Raw genomic sequence first — 19,930 nt, 5'->3', positions numbered from 1 at the left:
AACACTAAAGAAAAATGATGCTTACCCTCTGGCCTTGAGCAAAGGCAAATTTCTCTGATTAAGAAGAATCAGAGACTGTGTTTTTTCTATCAAAGTTTATTATTTGCTTAGGCCATTGAAGAATTCAAAACACAAGAACAGCAAAGAAAAAAAAAGCTGTAAATATTTTTGAAACTCTAAAAATGTTTCTAAACATCCTGTCTATTGTTTCTGAATGCAGGCAAAGATAAAAGAAAACTAACATCTTTTGGACACAAATTAGGTGCTTGGTCCCGTATAGGTACTCTCTTTATATTTTTCTTCTTTGTCTTATTATAGTCTTGAAATTACTCTGAAATAAATGTTATTGTTTCTAATTTACTGTTTAAAATAACCCAGTAATTTGCTATGTCTAATAATAGATGTACCTGGCATGTGGAAACAAGTTCACCCAGCTTTGAAATCTGTGCTCTGAAATTTTTTTCTCCCAAAGGTAATAAAAAATTTCTTAAGTTTCTTCCAATTCTAAAATTCTAAAAATATATTTAAATCATAGCTTTAACAATCTTCCTTCTAGCAAAATTTCAACATGGTTAAATGCCACTCTACACGTATTCTTTGCTTGCACCTGAAAAACTGAAAGTAGATTGAGAAAAGCCATAAAGATGCTGACTGGACTCACTCTAAATTCATGCTTACAAACCTCAAAGGGAGGTTGGTACTGCCAGGAAATCCTACTCTCTATTTCCCCGATAGATTTTCTCTGTCACTCAACTCTTTCTCATCTGCTCCTCTTTCCTCAAACCTGTTCAAACTCTTCTCTCTCCTCTCAGTTACTAATCATGCTTTTCATTAAAAGAGAAATTGGAAAACTTCCAGATGCTTCCATTTATATGTCTACCAATTCAACTGTATCTGTACATATATACTTTGTCTTTCCTCATATTACAATGGATGGGTTGACTGCCATAATCTAATGATGGTACCTCAATTTGTGCATTGGGTTCCAACATCTCATTAGTTTACAAACGTTCCTCTATTAATAGTTTTTCTCTCAGTCATTATCAGTTTTTTTTTTTCCCATCTCTACTGGAACATTCCAGAGATTGTGTGCTCATGTATATATTTCAATTCTCATAATTTATACTAGCTATGTTCTCTAAATCTGCTGGGAATACAGAGTTGACAGATATGGAGCTCTCATTCCTACAGAGTTAGGTTCTTGAGAGCCTTATGTCACAACATTTTATTTCACATGTATTTCTCTTTAAATATACCCCATTGTATGTTTAGTTCTTACATATAACTAATTGCATGGTCTTTGGACAATTTATTTATTTATTTAAAGATATTATCCATTTATTTGACAGAGATCACAAGCAGACAGAGAGGCAGGTGGGGGGGGGGGAGCGGGCTCCCTGCTGAGCAGTGAGCCTGACATGGGGTTGGATCCCAGGAGCCTCCGATCATGACCTGAGCTGAAGGCAGAGGCTCTAACCCACTGAGCCACCCGGGGCTCCTTTGGATGATTTAAAGCCAGGAGCTTTGGAAGTTATTTGCATCATATAGGTTGTTGGCCAGTGTCCTTGTAAAACAAGTAAGTCTCATCAGTGTTGAAAGCCTACTCTTCCATGTAACCTTCTCCTGTATAACACATAGCAGACATTTTTATTAACTTCTCCCACAGCCTCCTGATCTGTGGAATCTGCCTTGCCTTCAAGTTTAACAGTGTCATGCCAGAGCTCCCTCTGAAATGTGTGAGCCAGCCAGCACTAGCAGAGATGGGTTTCACATTTTCCTGAACCTGGATATGACTGTACATTTCTTTGGCTTTCAGCTTCACAATTATACAGTGCATGATGCTTTTTTTAATTAGTTGTCATCTCAAGGACCCACAGACTGGGGCATTTTTCTATTTTACTACAGCTCTATCATGCACTACAGATATACCCTTCATCACTTTCGAGAGTAGCCTCACATTAGGTACTTGAATTTTCTCTTCCTTTTCTGATTGTACCATATTGTTGAGTCATCAGAATTGAACTCAGAGCCAATACTGTTAAAAGTCATTCTCACATAAACCTTAAGCTCACATAAAGCTTATCTAACTCACACATCCATAGGGCATGTCATGCCCCTCATATGCCAGGGAGTACTACTTAACTGTGCTTCCTGTATTGCACGTGGGGCATTTTAAATAGGAAAGTCATTAACAAAAACCACAAAAATGCAAAAAATGTGACACTAAGAAGATGGTGAAATGAACACTTGTTTAACAGTATAACATCTAAAACAAGAAGGCAGAGTTCTGCCTTGTTTGACCTCAACTAGAAATGTGTACATCACGTTAGTCAAATTTTTCATCACTGTAAGTCTGCAAGTGACTGGAAAGCCTCCATGGATACTGATTTTGGGCTTACAAATAAATTTTAGCAAATAAGTGAATTTGCAAATACAGAATCTGTGAATAATGAGTATTGGCTATATGCATGTACACATATGTGTATTTATGTATATGTATGTATGTTCTGAATGTATATATATAAAATATATGTTGTAATTATGCATTGTAATTAAAATCACAAATATACTATATATGTGTATGTGCTGTGATTGAAGAGGAACAAAAGCAAAAAGCTTTGCCCCTCATTCCCCTGAAGTTTATTGTACTGTATCTCTGATCCCGTGGAATCTTACACAGTTTCACTAGCTCCAATAAGGTTTATTCTATTCTTTTTAAACCACAGTATCAAAACTCCACCATCAAGCTCATTAATGACCTATACGTTGTGTCCATTGGTCTATACTTTTTTTTTAAGATTTTTATTTATTTATTTATTTGACTGAGGGGTCACAAGCAGGCAGAGAGGCAGGCAGAGAGAGAGAGGAAAGCAGGCTCCCTGCCGAGCAGAGAGCCTGATGTGGGTTCGATCCCAGGACCCTGAGATTATGACCCAAGCTGAAGGCAGAGGCTTAAACCACTGAGCCACCCAGGCGCCCCCATTGGTCTATACTTAATCCTAGTTTTACTCAACCGAGGTTTCTCATTTGATACAGTTGACCACCTCCCCCTTCTTAAAGCTCTCTCTTCGATTCACTTTCTGGACACCATTCTCCATTGATTCTCCCTTTCTGAGACCTTCTCCTCTACAGGAATGGTTTCCAAATCCATGAGTATAGACACTTTGGACATACAAAGAGTTTTCAAGGGCTACAGTGGTAAATTTATTTAAAGGAACCACTGTATCCATTCTATTTTTGCCTAAGACCATTTCATGCTGGTTCTATTGTGTTCCTTTCCACACTCAACTTTCTTTCACTTTACAAAACAAAGATATGTCTTTGCCTTTTCTGAAATTCACCTTGGTACACTGCCCTAAAAAACATCAAGATTCCGCATAGATACAGACGTTGGTGCTAAGAAAATCAAAAACGGTAATGACTGAGTGACTAACAGTCTTGCAAATCTTGGGCTTACCAAGTCTCTCCAATCTTTATTTTTAGTAGGATTGAAGGAGAACCTACTGAGTTGTTTGGCAGAATCTTATAAGTACCAGAAACCATGTACCAACCACACACAGTTGGACGTTGAGAATCGAAATTACCTACTTTTTCCCCAACCTTATCACCTATGGATGTACATCTTACAACCTATATTAATATGACTTTACTATGTCAATATTTAATGACTTAAAGTGCAAGAACTTATCACTTTATTATTTCTAGAGAGACTATTAATAGAAGCAAAAAACTTAATTGTTCATTAAAAAACTTCCAGAAAGACCTATCAAGTCTTCAACAGAAAACATCAAAAGAAAATTTAAACTTTGCATCCTGGGTCTAATAATTATAGACCTGTGACAACATGATCCTTATCCAATTCTAATGACCCACCTCTTGCCTGCAACTGACACTCTTGCAACAGAGTTCACTTTGCCTTATCAACAGGTTATGTTGGTGATATTTGGGCACCTGGCATCTGACAATTAAAAGTAACCTCTGACTTCCAGACTCTTTTTATGAAGCCAGCATTACCTTGATCCCCAAACCAGGCAAAGACCACACCAAAAAGGAGAATTTCAGACCAATATCACTGATGAATATGGATGCTAAGATTCTCAACAAGATCCTAGCAAGCAGGATCCAGCAGCATATTAAAAAGATTATCCACCATGAGCAGGTGGGATTCATCCCTGGGTTACAAGGATGGTTCAACATTCGCAAATCAATCAATGTGATAGAACAAATCAATAAGAGAAGAGAGAAGAACCACATGGTCCTCTCAATTGATGCAGAAAAAGCATTTGACAAAATCCAGCATCCGTTCCTGATTAAAATGCTTCAAAGTATAGGGATAGAGGGAACATCCCTGAACTTCATAAAATCTATCCATGAAAGACCCACAGCAAATATCATCCTCAATGGGAAAAAGCTTGCAGCCTTCCAGTTGAGATCAGGAACACAACAAGGATGCCCACTCTCACCCACTCTTGTTCAACATAGTATTAGAAGTCCTAGCAACAGCAATCAGACAACAAAGAGAAATAAAAGGTATCCAAATTGGCAAGGAAGAAGTCAAATTCTCTCTCTTTGCAGGAGACATAATTCTTTATATGGAAAACTGCAAAGACTCCACCCTCAAACTACTAGAACTCATACAACAATTCAGTAACGTGGCAGGATACAAAGTCAATGTACAGAAATCAGTGGCTTTCTTATACACTAACAATGGAAATACAGAAAGGAAAATTAGAGAATGGATTCCATTTACTATAGCACCAAGAACCATAAAATACCTGGGAATAATCCCAACCAAAGAGGTAAAGGATCTGTACTCGAGGAACTACAGAACACTAATGAAAGAAATTGAAGAAGACACAAAAAGATGGAAGATCATTCCATGCTCTTGGGTCGGAAGAATAAACATTGTTAAAATGTCTATACTGGGTGCACCTGGGTGGCTCAGTGGGTTAAAGCCTCTGCCTTCAGCTCAGGTCATGATCCCAGGGTCCTGGGATCCAGCCCCGTATCGGACTCTGCTCTGCGGACTCTGCTCTCTCTCTCTCTGCTTGCCTCTCTGCCTAGTTGTGATTTCTCTCTGTCAAATAAATAAAATAAAATAAAATGTCTATACTGCCTAGAGCAATCTATACTTTTAATGCCATTCTGATCAATATACCACTGGTATTTTTTAAAGAGCTGGAGAAAATAATCCTAAAATTTGTATGGAATCAGAAGAGACCCCAAATTGCTAAGGAAATGTTGAAAAACAAAAATAAAACTGGTGGCATCACCTTACCTGATTTCAATCTTTACTACAAAGCTGTGATCACCAAGACAGCATGGTACTGGCATAAAAACAGACACATAGACCAGTGGAACAGAGTAGAGAGCCCAGATATAGACCCTCAACTCTATGGTCAAATAATCTTTGACAAAGCAGGAAAAAATATACAGTGGAAAAAAGACAGTCTCTTCAATAAATGGTGCTGGGAAAACTGGACAGCGATATGTAGAAGAATGAAACTGGACCATTCTCTTACACCGTACACACAGATAAACTCGAAATGGATAAAAGACCTCAATGTGAGACAGGAATCCATCAGAATCCTAGAGGAGAACATAGGCAGTAACCTCTTCGATATCAGCCACAGCACCTTCTTTCAAGATATGTCTCCAAAGGCAAAGGAAAGAAAAGCAAAAATGAACTTTTGGGACTTCATCAAGATCAAAAGCTTCTGCACAGCAAAGGAAACAGTCAACAAACCATAGAGGCAGCCGACGGAATGGGAGAAGATATTTGCAAATGACAGTACAGACAAAAGGCTGATATCCAGGATCTATAAAGAATTTCTCAAACTCAACACACACAAAACAGATAATCATGTAAAAAATGGACAGAAGACATGAACAGACTCTCCAATGAAGACATACTAATGGCTATCAGACACATGAAAAAATGTTCATTATCACTAGCCATCAGGGAGATTCAAATTAAAACTTCACTGAGATACCACCTTACACCAGTTAGAATGGCCAAAATGAGCAAGCCAGGAAACAACGTGTGTTGGAGAGGATGTGGAGAAAGGGGGACCCTCTTACACTGTTGGTGGGAATGCAAGTTGGTGCAGCCACTTTGGAGAACAGTGGGAGATTCCTCAAGAAATTAAAAATAGAGCTTCCCTATGACCTTGCAATTGCACTACTGGGTATTTACCCCAAAGATAGAGATGTAGTGAAAAGAAGGGCCAACTGTACCCCAATGTTTATAGCAGCAATGGCCATGGTCGCCAAACTGTGGAAAGAACCAAGATGCCCTTCAACGGATGAATGGATAAGGAAGATGTGGTCCATATACACTTTGGAGTATTATGCCTCCATCAGAAAGGATGAACACCCAACTTTTGTATCAACATGGACGGGACTGGAAGAGATTATGCTGAGTGAAATAAGTCAAGCAGAGAGAGTCAATTATCATATCGTTTCACTTATTTGTGGAGCATAACAAATAACATGGAGGACATGGTGAGATGGAGAGGGGAAGGGAGTTGAGGGAAATTGGAAGGGGAGGTGAACCATGAGAGACTATGGACTCTGAAAAAGAACCTGAGGGTTTTGAAGGGGCAGGGGTTGGGAGGTTGGAGGAGCCAGGTGGTGGGTATTAAGGAGGGCACGTATTGCGTAGAGCACTGGGTGTGGTGCAAAAACAATGAATACTGTTATGCTGAAAAGAAATTAAAAAAAAAAAAGGTAATCTCTGACTATAGAGCACTATGTGGTTTTTTAATTTTTTTTAAAATCTTAGGTTCAGTATAGTTAACAGACTATACTAGTTTCAGGTGTACAGGACCATCACTCAAAATTCTATGTTTTTGGCATAAAACATAGGAGTTTTAAAATCAAGTAACTCCATTGATTCCTATCTACTTCTATGAGCAAGTCTTTTAGAGGTTTTATAAACACATAAACACATGCACATAATGAAAAATATTAACCGAATTGGTGCTAAACTCTACTCATTAATAACTTTATATGAAAATTTATACTTCTGTTTTTATAAATAATTTACTCCAAAGAATTATAATCATAATTTGATCAGAAAATAATTTTCACATTTAGAACCTTATGGAAATTTTTACATAGAAATCTTATCTCCCAATGGTTTAAGATATTACAAACTTACATCTGAAAATATACAAAGGTTTTCTTTTTTGTCAGAGAAATGTTTTAGTGGATAACCTTTAAAATTTTTTCAAGCATAATACTAAAAATTTTCAGTGTATTTTGCAAAAGAAGCAGAATAGAAATATTAGTTTAAGACAAAAAAAATGCGAATTCCTGACAGTTAAAGAAGCCCTGGTCAGGTATTTTTAGATTAACAGGGGTAACCATCAGAGTATGTGGTCTTGAACAGTGTTATTTTAAACTTTCAAAATGTCAATATTTATAATACACTCGAATTATATTCCTTACAAAAACTGGGGTTCATAATGAAATATTATAGTGTCAACTTTAAAATGTGCAAAGCGATAAGTTGTTTTGAAATCCTGTCATGAATCAGGAAAATAGTTTGATTCCCCTGCACCGTTCTGTCTCTAAGCCTGTTTCCTTCCTATCTATGAACGTCCTCTGGGAAATCCTGTTGAGTCTTATGACATTAAATAATATGGCTTCACTGAGTGCCACCAAATGTGATCTCCACTCTGCACTCCCACACTAATATACCAAACCTTACATTTAAGTTATCAAATTGGATGTCAAATATGCATCTCTAAACTGAACATACCTCAAAAAGAACTCTTGACTTCTACTCCCAACCCACCCTAATATTTTTCTCTCTGTTATTTCCTATCATTGTAAGACTACTAAAAAAAAAAAAAAAAAAAAAAAAAAAAGGTGAAGCAAAAAAATAACTCAGAGTTGTCATAGATCCATCTCTTTTTATGACATCGATCATCCAATTCCACAGCTTGCCCTATGGGCTCTACCACAAAAATATGTCTGGAATCTGACCATCTTCACTTCTAAAAGTCAGGATCATTTGCTTCCCTTCCTGATTTCTCCATCCTGTTCTTAGCAGATGAATCTGAACTAGTCTCCCTGCTCCCACTTTCGTTTATAGTTGTCTTCTCTAGAAAGTAGGAACAAAAGTCTTTTACAATTTAAATAAAGTACTATTATTTCTGTCTTCAAACTCACCAATGCTTTCTCCTGTACTTCAAGGTCCCAGTCGATGTAGACTACTGCTTCTTTTATCTTATTTCCAACCCTCTCTACCTGCTCCTGCCATTCCCATTACACCATGGTCCTCTGTTTCTGGACCAGTCACACTCCCAGCTTTGCATTTACCTATCCTTCAGCCTAAAATGAAATTTTCCCAACTAGCCCCATGATGTAGGTCTTTCCAGTCATTCAGGTCATCTTGCCTCTGACCACCTGATATATTAGCACCTTCACAGAGAGTTCCTCATTTGGCCACCTACCCTTACACCATTATGTTGTTCTTTCATAACATTCATCCCTGCCTGGCACGTAAATATTTATTTGCTACCATTTTCATTATCTTCTTTATTTTATCTTTATTATTTTATTATCTTCTTTCTCATCCTTCTTTCTGGAATATAAGCTCCTTGAGACGAGGATTTCTTTCTTTTTTTTTTCTTATGGCTAAATTCTGAGAACTTGGAACAGTGATCAGCAAAGGATTGGTACTCAGTAAATATTTTATTATAGCTATCTTTTTGCTAAAGATAGCTATCTTTTTGCTAAAGCCAAACAAGAAAGAAAATTGATTTTGTTTAGTTTATAGCAATAGGCAGATATGAAAGTCCATTTCTGAGCATTGTGGATTTTGCCTTAGATTTTTATGGGGAAGAGTAGACAAGTTAAAGGTAGGACTATTTTCTAAATTAAGAGGCATCTTAGCCAGTTAGGTGAGCAGGAAATGTTTATCGCTAGGTCTAGCTAGCTGCAGGGGGATAAACAATTCTAAAGTCAGGTAATCATTCTTGAGATAAAAGATAGGGAGGGGAAGGTCTGCATCTGGCATTTCAGAAGGTTCAGGCAAAAGGGGAAAGGTTTGTATTTGACCTTGTCACAGGTAAATAAGGGAATTAATTATCTGCAAGCTTCAGGGAAATTGTGAGAAAGGGTAGACAGAGTATTACCTAAGTTATGAGGAAGAAAGGTTCTTTGGGGAAAGCCTTTTCTGGAACACAGAAGGGTGGGAGGACCTCTTAACCAGACTGTGTTCTGGGCTCAGGAGAAGTGCAATATTGTCATCTATGTTATTTTAGCTTCTTTTAAAGACGTTTCTGATAAAATAATCTAATATTTAGACATATAGGTATTTTTTTTTAACTAGTAAAGCTACTCTATATTGGGCACTAACATTGAAAATGCAATATTTTAAATTTCTTTGGGTTTTATGACTTACTACATTTTGGAATACCTCCATGTGTTAGCTTGCTGTTAATAATTTGTGTAATCTAAATTTGTATGACCTAAGAATGCTATGAAAGATGGAAAGTAGGCAAAAACTGAGGCTCAAAGGGATTATATAACTCCCCAATGTCATTGACAATAACACTAGATCAAATAAAATCGTTCATGTTCATAGTGATATATATCTTATTACATCTATCTTATAGAACAGTTGTCATTGGGAAGACAAATAGTAAAAAGTTTCTGATTCTTGACTTTACAATATATTACTACAATTCTTTTTTTGTGTAAGTGTTAAAATAATGACCATATATTATATGTATAATAACCTATTTGGCCAGATAATATTAGTGTTTTGAAACTGCCACACTTTCTTATATCATTCCTTCCTTCTTATTTTCCCCAGCATTCTGTTTTTTTTTTTTTTTAAGATTTTATTTATTTATTTAACAGACAGAGATCACAAGCAATCAGAGAGACAGGCAGAGAGAGGAAGGGAAGCAGGCTCCCTGCTGAGCCAAAGGCAGAGGCCTTGACCCACTTAGCCTCCCAGGCACCCCTTTCCCAGTATTCTATTACTGTTGTTACTCAGGCAAGAATAGGTACTTAGAGTTTATAATAGGTGACTTTGAATATTTATGTTGCTCCCTGCTATCCCACACATCCAATAAACAGCAGCTAAATATATCATTGCAGGCATCCTACACATATGTGGTCCAAAGACCATACGACTAAAATGAGTAATAATTGATCCAGTGAACAATGTTGTGTTGTTTATAATTTGGAGCATTTCTCATACTGACATTCATTCAAAAGCACCAATTTATTGAATTCCTAGGACTAATCCCACTAATCATAGTGGGAAATAAAACTGGCATGATCCCAAGCTAGAATAGAGGGGGAAAGAAGTATTTTAGTGACTGCTAATAGATCATTCTTGGGCCTTTCATTAGAGAGAAGAAAGAGAGAGAGAGAAAGAAAGAAAGAAAGAAAGAAAGAAAGAAAGAAGAATTAAGAAAAAAGGAAAGGGAAGGACAGGAAAGAAAAAAGAAAAGGAAAGAAAGAGAGGAAAACAAAAGGGTAGGGGTGTGGGGGGGGGGCATCTGGGTGACTCAGTCAGTTGGTTAAACATCTGCCTTCCATTCAGGTCCTGATCTTGGGATCCTGGGATTGAACCCCCTGTCAGGGTCCTTGCAAAGGAGAGAGTCTGCCTGTCGCTCTCCCTCTGTCCCTCCCCACCCACACCCCCGGCCCTACCACTAGGGCCTATGCTCAGGAGCAAGCTCTCTCTCATATAAATAAATAAAATCTTAAAAAAAAAAAAAAAAAAGGAAAGAGGGAGGGAGGGAGGAAAGAAGGAAAGAAGAAAGAAAGAAAAGAGGAAAGAAGTCTTATTTGGCCTGGTGTTCATTTATCAAGTCAGCCACCACCTTGAATCCTTTTCTTCAGAGATTTACAATATTTTGGAGCAAACATTCGCTTATAATTCTGTTTCTACCTACTAATCTCTAAGTTTACTAAGTACAGGTGACAAGTAGTATGTTTTTCTGTTTTATCTCTGAGCAGTTGAAAGAAAATTGCCTTAAAAAATGTAATAGAGTGGTTTGTTTCTGAGTTTTCAGGTTACTGTTTACTTTAGCAATAATGCTAAGCTTTTGAAATAGACATTATTATTTCATTTGTTCCTGTGTTTATTTAAAAATAATGAATGGTTACTATGTTAAGTAGTTAATAAACGGTTTTGATGTACATATTCATGAGTTTACAATATAGAAAAGAAGATTGATATTAAATGAATAAACAGGGAAAAAAATAACACAAGTAAAAATACTACATAAATAGTAGCTCCATGAGGACAGGCTAATTTTTTGTCTTAATCCTCAATGTGTCTACTTACAATAGCACTTGATACCTAGTAAGCATTTGATACATTTTGCCTAATTGATATAATTAAAGCTGTGATAAAATTATATGACTATAATTAATTTGTAAATATAATTTAAAATGCTGGACAAGGAAGGGGGCACTGTGAACAGAATAACAATATATTAAAAATCGACTTTAGCATTATTATAATGATATACCATTGAGTGGGAAGAGAAATAATTTTCCCTTTACCATTCTAGGTTTTTGGCTGGGATTCCCCTGAATAAAAAGATCCATTAACAGGAGAGAAACACAGAAGTTTAATAACATGGACACCTCCTGTAAAATGTAATTGCTTAAAATGGCCCAAACCACCACCTTAAATATTATCTCCAACTAGAAACAAAAGAAGACCTTGCTGGTAAGTAGAGTCGGTTTTGGGAGGTTATCAGAGAAAGCACAGTAAACAAAAGTATGGTTGTTATGCAGATTGAATCCAAGCCTCCTCCACTGACAAGTTTCTAGAGATTTTTGTCAGCCTCCTTTTCCTTGTATGGAGAGGGAGATAACCTTACAAGTAGAGGTTTCCTTTATAAATATAAATTTCTCTTGCAAAATAGTAGTAACTTTTACTGGTTTTCAGAGCTTTTCCTCTGTGATTAGCTTCTTAAAAATAATCAACTCAAGATAACCCTTAGCTAAATGGGAATATTTTGGGATGGCAAATTCTATTCCCCTTCACCATTGTTTAGAGTTAATATTTTTAAGGTACTGTTTTCCTTGTACTAAAAATTTTCTACTTTTATTCAGACTTCGAAAGCTCTTAAAACTAATGTGCATTTGTATCTATGATGACTAAAGTAATTTGTCTGAAATATTTAACTACATTTGTCAACCTTTTTTTCTTTTTTGGTGAAAAGTAGAAGAGGGGAAATATCCAATAAGAAAAGTGCTTGAAACATAAAATAAATTCACTGAATGTTTATTTAATGACCTCGTTTCTCTATTTAAACATACATTCCTGAAATTTGTTAAATATGATTTTGCTTACATTTCAATCTTATGTTCAGAGAAATTACTTTTGTAATACTATCCTCCAGATTGTGATGATTTTTTAATGATAATTCTTTAATGTCGAGACAATACACAAAAGTAAATGCTTTTCAAACCATCTATGCACCAAATATTATCTCCCTCTTTTATTCCACTGAAAGAATATTAAATGGTCTGGATGGGCATGTGGCAGAATTGTATTCCTTCCCTGCTATAATAATAACATACTCAGTTAATGTAATATTAAAGAATCAAATTTATTCCTATAGAACTTTTTCTTCCTCAAGTACTTTAATTTTTAATTTTAATGAAATTCCAATCACCTTATGTAGTCACATTCTAAGATGATCATCACTGTCCAAATATTGCTTGTCATGTGTGTTTGTTTATAGTAATTAGTCTGATTTTCTTAAATGCAGTGTAAGATAAACATATGCAAATAAAGTCTAGAGGGAATAGAATCAAAATTAGTGTTCTTGGATTCAGAATGGTCTGTTCAGGGACAGCTTCAGGCAAATTGTAAAGTATAGAAACTCACTTACATCACACCCTTTTAGTATTTGTCCTTCTTCCAAATGGTGCAACATAATTTCTTGTTTTCACTACACTTTGCAATCAGATCAAGCCCCACGGATATTGTAATTCCTTCCCCAAATAAATGAACTCATATGCTTTTTCCAGCATAAGAATTAATCAAATTGAAAAATAAATATACTCAAGTTGATTCTGGTAATAGAGTCTCTTCTAAGTTAGTACACATGGAAGATGTTTGCTTTTTATAATCAAGGATATTGAGGTATAATTTGCACAATAAAATCTATACTGTAAAGTGTATATAATTCAATGAATATTGACAATGAATGAGAAAATATATGGTGACTGCCTAGTCTATTGAGAATTATACAATCATCTTTCAGTAAGTAGCAAATATTCACCACCTCAAAGTCAATACAGTTCATATTTCTAACCACTATACTACAAGATTCATAAGAATCATGAATTATTTTTCTTCACATTCTCCCGATACTTACTCCAATCTATGAAAGAAATAAAATACAAATATGTTGATGGATACATGAAAATCCCTCCTGTGTTGCCATTCTTGAGCTGAAACTTTCCTCCTTTCCTTTGCTTTCCAGTTTTTGATCCTAATAACCCTTTATGAGACTCCACATCCCATTCTGAATGTATCTATCCTATCCCAGGGGCTATGTTCCTCTGCTCCTGTGGTGTGTCTGTTCTAGAACAGATTCCTGGACCTCATCACACTGTCATCTCATACTGCTTCCACCACTTCACCTTTAGTGGAATCTAGCTTCTCCCATGATACACATTCCTTGAAACATTTCTTATTGGTCTAGATACTTAAGAACTGAGTAATTAAAGACCTGGATGAACCCCAGTGATGAGTCTCTACCTATCAGGCTCCAGTTTGCTAGCCTAGGGGGATTGTATTTGCCATATTTCCCTTCAGGAAAAGTAATACATGTATTTGTAAGATAGTCTTAGATAAGCCATTTAGGGTAGGGGGTGAGAGCTCTCCAGAGACCTGCCAGAGCAATGATACCAAGAATTTCAAGATCCAACAGTTGCTTTTCATAACACATATTGTTACAAAATATTAGTTGCATAAGACATGCCCCATTTACTCTCCCGAGATAAAGTTTGGATAACATAACCTAACTGAACACGAAATTCCCCCCAAATTACATATACTTCTTAAGTGCAGTATAAAGGCAAACAAAAGACTAATTGATAATAAAATACTGTATTTCAATGTCAAGTACTTGGACATGACTACACAAGAAGAACATAATGAAACAGCCTGGTGCTGGGACCCACTTATAGTGAATAAATACTGGTTTAAGAAAAATAAAGGGACACCTGGATGGCTCAGTCTGTTAAATAAGAAACTCTTCATTTTGGCTCAGATGATGATTTCGCGGTTGTGAGATGGAGCACCACATTGGGCTCTACACTAGACATGGAGCTTCCTTAAGATTCTCTCTCCCCCTCTCCTTTGTCCCCTACCCCTTCTCATCTCTCTCTCCCTCCTTCTCTCTAAAAAAAAAAAAAAAAAGAAAGAAAAAGAAGAAAAGTAAAAATTTAGAAGGTATCTGCGTAAACAGTAAAGAAAAATACTGAATAAAAATTGCTATTAGGATTAGTTAAAATAGGCCATGTTTTGGTTTTCTTTTATTTTTGTATTGATGAGAAAAATGAGGAAATAACAGTACTGGGCATGAGAATGGTATGCCAAAACAAATGACAATGAGGAAAAAGTGTTCTCACAACTAAGCTGCCCTTAGATGTAAGTTAATGTCAAAATAATTCTGTGTTATGACATAGAGTGGGGTAGTAACAAATATCACAGAAAATATATCATATCTTAAAATATGAATTATTAAGAAATAGTGGGGCATCTGGGGAGCTCAGTGAAATTGGTGGGGCATCAGGTGCTCAGTGAAGCACCTGACTTGATTTCAGCTCAGGTCATAAACTCGCAGTAGTGGGATGGAGCCCCGGGTTCAACTCTGTGCTCAGTGAGAGTCTGCCTGGGATTCTCTCTCTCCTCTCACTCTGCCCTTCCTCCTGCTCAATGTGTGTGCTCTATCTCTGTCGCACTCTCTCTCTCAGATAAATAAATAAGTACTTAAAAAAAAAAAGGAATTGGCTAACAAAAAGTTTCAAATTTGTGGCTTAAGTACAATAGATTTTACTTGGGATACAGAACAATGCCTAACCAAATGTGGCTTTCAAGGTGTTAGTAGTATCCCTTATTCCCAGACACCAGCAAGTGGGGAAGGGACATCCAGAAGAGAGGGCTCCATTATTAAGGAGATGATTCAGAATTGCAGACACTATCTCCTCTTCATGCCATTGACTCAGACTTAGGCACATAATCACACAGAGTGGGAATGTAACCATGTGACCAACTACACCACAGGGGCATCTCTTATTCAAAGGAAAAAAGCAAATTTGACACGAAAATCTCACCCTCTATTAAAACAAATATTCAGTTTCCATAATTCAAAAATACCTTAGAGAAGTAGAAGAAAAATAAGGGGGAAAAAAAAGACAATACTACAAAAAGCTTTAAAGACATGGGATAGATCCCATGTGACTATGTCAGTACAGGGCTGAAAAAAACCAAAATGCCTCTAACAAACAAATAATTTTAATGTATAATTTTCAAATAACAGTAAGTGAATGTAGAACATTGTAAATCACCTTTAAATCAATGCATTTCATGCATCTCTGCTAATTTAATAGAATTTGTTTTTTCCATTAAAAAAAGTCTCAAATTACTTTCTTATATATTTGCAATTGGTTTTATTGCCTTCCAGTAACTATATACTGCATATAGACATTTGTTTTAATTGAAATATGTAGTTGAAAATGCTCTAATAATAAATTTAGTTCTTTTCAAGGAGTGACTTATGTAAGTTTTAATTGTGTTTTAAACTTATCATAATTAGATATATTAAATCTTGCTTTGGCTTCAAAATCATTTTTAATTAATTCTTCCTGAATTATTGGCTAACATGTTTCACATCCATTTCAAATGGATTAATCACCCAATCTAGTATTGCATGTTCATACAGATTTTTAAATTTAAATATTATATCTTTTTAAATAGAACACAAATGAGAGCAGTATATTTCCACTTTGTGTGCTTGATCTTATCCTTAGTTAACTGCTGCAAAAATGGAAACTGAAAGTTCTTGGCAAGCAAGGATTTTTAAAATAGTATATACGAGTTTCTAAATTTATTAATACTCTTTTTACTCTACCACATAAGAAGGACCTCATTTATCTTTTCACATACATATTAAAAATATGTCACATCATTTCATAATATTTTAACTTTGGTATTCAATTTTTATTTGATTAACTAAAACAATCCTGCAACAGAATCAATTAAAGAGCAAAATCCTTTTAAGATAATTTTAGGATCAATTGTTCATTTCTTTATTCTCTTTTCACAGTTTATGAAATTTATCACTCAATGGATTACATTAATTGTATGAATATCACTGATAGCAGTGTTCTTCAGTTTGTAAAGTCTTTAACTGAAATTCTTCATGACTAACTGTGATTGATGAATAGTGAAACAAATGCTAAAACCTTTTATTCAGTTTTTAAAATGAGACTCTAAACCCACCTTTATAACTCACCACATCTGCTCTGTCTGTTTCATGGGCAAGGATATGAGAGAGAGGAAATTTTTCATGCAAGTTAATATATAAATATATAAAATTTGCCACTTTCTTTATGCTTACTAGTACCATGTCAGTTCAGGTTCTCCTAGAACCAAAGACTAAAGTAGGATTAGACATTCAAAAATGTACTGGGGCAAATGCCCATGAAGGACAAATGGGAGGAAATAGGAGGCAGGGAATATCTTCAGAATGCAGTAGAGGTCTGACACCTGTGAAAGGAGAAGGGGAAGAAGGACTGGGACAAAGTAAACTGGAACTAGGCGGGTGTGATATTCTCAAGCTAAGGTCACCCATCAGAAGAGCCCAGTGTCCTGTTGGAAGGGATTTGTGCTGCTCCCACTGTGCTTGACAGTGGCACAGGTGCTGGAAACACAGCCTCAGTGTGAACACAGTGGTAAATCCCTAGGAGAGATTGGATCCAGCAGAGGCTGTCAGTGAACGATGCCCCCTGTGGCAGATCTGAGCAGCACATGTCCGGTGTTGCCACTTTAGTAATTCTGAAAATCCCTTTTCCTCTATGACTTTTTAATTAGTGATAAACCATACATGTCTAAGCAGCAGGACTTCATTTTTATGCAGGGTGCTTTCATTCACTTCTAAAGAAAAGATGCTTATCCACTGTTCATTACATAAATGGATTTTTTTTAACTTTCACTATCTCATTGATTTTTCTTCAATCAGATTCACTGCTTAATTCAATAGAAGAAAGTAATTTGATTTAGATTTTTCTCCTTTCTCGAACTAATGACCTGCTGCTGCTGATAAATGTATTTTTTCTCTAATGTTTTTCAGCTTTTGATGTTTTGCTATCATTTTGTTATTCTTTAAGAAATGAGTGTTTTATCATTTTGAATAGACTATTTATAAGCATGCTAGGGACAGTATTATAGTACTCAGACATTACTTTAAACGCTAGAAGTATAATTTTGTCAAATACAATGGTGTGTTTCTTTGTAAAATGTATGCTTAAACTTAACCATCCCATAGTTTAATTAGAAAAAGAAAAAAAAAACTGTCAGCAGAGAAAAAAGTGTCAGCAGAATAAGTAATTTGTAACTGTGGACTTATGGACAAAGCTGTAAAACCTAACTATAAATATTCAACTGAATATTGTCAACATTTTTCTTTTATTTGACATTTTGGAGTGAGGACTAACTAAACATCCATACTCATACACATGTGTGGGCATATATAATTACCTCATGTATGTAAATGTATTTATCACCATGAATACAACAGCCACAAATCCACATTGATAGATATGATTAAATGGCAAATTAAACAGCACTGGGGCTTCTGGGTGGCTCAGTGGGGTAAGCATCTGATTCATTTGCTCAGGTCATGATCTTAGTGTTTTGAGATCAGGCCCCCCCCATGGGTCTCTGCTCTAGGTATAGAGTCTGCTTAAGATTCTCTCTTTCCCTCTTCCTCTGCCCCTCATCTGCCATTCACTCACTGCTCTCTTGTTCTCTCCCTCTCTGTCAAACAAAAACAAAAGCAAAAACAAAAACAAAACCCAAAAATAAACATCACCATCAGTCTGTAACTTTTAAACTGCAAATCAACTCTTGGTAATGCTCTAAATAGAACAGTGTTAAAGTTTTCCTAACTTACCAGTTACATGATTAAAGAATTTAGTGCCTTTTGAAATCATGCAAAAGGAAGTTTAGAAAGTCACAAATACTTTTTTTTTTTAACCTGTAAAGATCCTGTAAGATATTTAAAACTCAGTGGGATAAAGAGTAGGTGCTCATTGTGTGAAAAATTATCCCATATATTGCAGACTGCCCATTATTCACTGCTCCTTCAACCAATTTCTGCAATTTCCCTCAGACTTTGTGATCCTCAAAAGGACCCTCACCTATGTTCAAAATGCCCCAGAAAATGCCTTCTGAAGCAAGATTCCTGTGAACTACTGAACTTTTTCTGTGTTAGTGGATATGCCCTGAAGCATGGCCTCAGCATTTCTTCCTCCACTTTACTCTGGACACTTAACTGCTTTTCTAAAATAATGACGAATAATTATTTTGAATGTCTGTTCGAAGGGTCATCAATTTACTGTCTCTTCAGAACACAGAACCCTTTTTTTTTTTTTTTTAGTTTTTCTGATTTGTTCTCTATATTGCCTGTGGGACTGGGGAGGGGTGGGGGGTGGATAAAGGGAATTGCTCAGGGTATAACCAGGACCTCAGAATTTCAAGTTCAGGAAGGACTTTAATAGAGTTGATCCTGGGGCGCCTAGGTGGTTCAGTGGGTTAAAGCCTCTGACTTCAGCTCAGGTCATGATCTCAGGGTCCTGAATAGAGCCCCACATCGGGCTCTCTGCTCAGTGGGGAATGTGCTTCCCTTCCTCTCTCTCTGCCTGCTTGTGATCTCTGTCTGTCAAATAAATAAATAAAATCTTTAAAAAAAATGAGTTGATCCTGTGAAGAAGAAACAGTTTTTGCTACCCTGAATTCTTGTGGTTTATAGCATAAACCACGGGTTGTAGCTTCAGTAAGATTTTCAGGTCTTTCCTGTAGGACTCTGCTGCCAACAGTGGGACTTGGCCACTGGATTTCTTAGGTTTTATAGTCTTGCCTGACCAAGAGTAAATAATTATTTCCTTGTTATAATTTTCAACATTGATTCCTAAAAACAAACTATAGTCAAGTACAAATAGAATCATGAAAAGAATAGAACTAAAAAAAAACAGAAGAAATAAAGATTTTTTTTTAAGTTTGCTATTTACCCAGAGATCAGATCTCAGTTTATTTCCTCTCAGTGAGCAGAAAACACTAATTTTCTTAGCTATAGCTTGATCTGTTTCAAGGCCTGGATGATCCATTTGATATGGGTCTAGGGAGCCTCACTCCCGCAGCATCTCCAATTTAACACACTGTTGATCAATCCTCTTGGGCCATGCTAATCTTCTCTGTATCATTCCAATTTTAGTATATGTGCTGTGGAAGCCAGCATGAGCAATCCTCTTGGGGATAATTTACTTCAGATCCCTCCTTTAGGTTGTCTTGCTGTTAAAGTCTCTTCTCTATCAATGAAATATTAATCTCCCTGTCACTGAGAGAGACAATATTTTTCAGATTATCAGTTTAAATATAATGCTGATAAATATCATTAGGTCTACAGACCCAACAAGTCACTAAATTTTCTGTGGAAATAGATGCAAATGCTCAACTTTTCCTGAATTTACAGTGGTTAGAGCAAAAATTTGAATAGACACATCTGGGTTAGAATCCTGTCTGAGTAACCTGAAGCCTGTGTCTTCTTTATGCCTTCAGGAGCTGTGCTGGTAAAATGAGGAAAATAAGTGTCATATCATTAGCTTGTTTAGATAATCAAATGAGATGATCTTCAAAGCAATAACT

General features: G+C 36.1%; 1 pseudogene; it reads right to left on the bottom strand.

The window, feature by feature from the left end:
* Nucleotides 1-19,461: 19,461 nt before the first annotated feature.
* LOC123954788 lies at nt 19,462-19,523 on the bottom strand (annotated as a pseudogene).
* Between the last annotated feature and the right edge of the window lie 407 nt (nt 19,524-19,930).

Source organism: Meles meles, chromosome 12 (assembly GCF_922984935.1).
Source record: "Meles meles chromosome 12, mMelMel3.1 paternal haplotype, whole genome shotgun sequence".
Classification (NCBI taxonomy): Eukaryota; Metazoa; Chordata; class Mammalia; order Carnivora; family Mustelidae; genus Meles; species Meles meles.
The sequence above is the reverse complement of the archived record's forward strand: the minus strand, read 5'-3'. Positions and strand labels throughout refer to the sequence as shown.